Raw genomic sequence first — 641 nt, forward strand, 5'->3', positions numbered from 1 at the left:
CTTTAACTATATTTTTAATTATTATCAAAATTTTATAACCATTATATCTATTTCAGTGCTAGTAACATTTTACAATGTATAATTCGTCGAGAATGTGGTTTATCGTCTAAAGTATTTCTCATAGATCAGAGTTCTTTATTGAAAATTCTTCGGTAACTATGGTTAGAGTCAATTTGAAAATAGATGAGTGTACCTACAAAAGACCATTCTAATACCCAAGTCCCTGGGTGTTTCAAATATATAATAACCCTATAAACACTACAAAAAAAACGTTGAATACCTTCAGATTTATCGTCGGATTTAGCTTCGGAGGTTAGCGTTAGGTTTAGAGACGGCTTTACCAGCGAATTTTGCAATGAACTCGTCAGGCAGAAGAATTACCATCGGATTCTGTTAAATCTGACAGTAACAGTTGGAGGAAAAAGCAAAATAATTGGCGCCACCATCAGATTTACAGGCGAATAAATTCGACGGTAACCCTGATTAGTGAAACGTTGCGTTTTGGCCAACTGCAAAGCTCTACCGGCAGATTTATTTGCCAGTAAATCCAAGGTAAGTGTGCTCTAAATTTGAACCACGAACCTTCTTCTTCCTCATTTCGAATTACTCTCTCTCTCTCTCTCTCTCTCTCTCTCTCTCTC

The sequence above is a fragment of the Arachis ipaensis genome, chromosome B03, assembly GCF_000816755.2.
Source record: "Arachis ipaensis cultivar K30076 chromosome B03, Araip1.1, whole genome shotgun sequence".
NCBI lineage: Eukaryota > Viridiplantae > Streptophyta > Magnoliopsida > Fabales > Fabaceae > Arachis > Arachis ipaensis.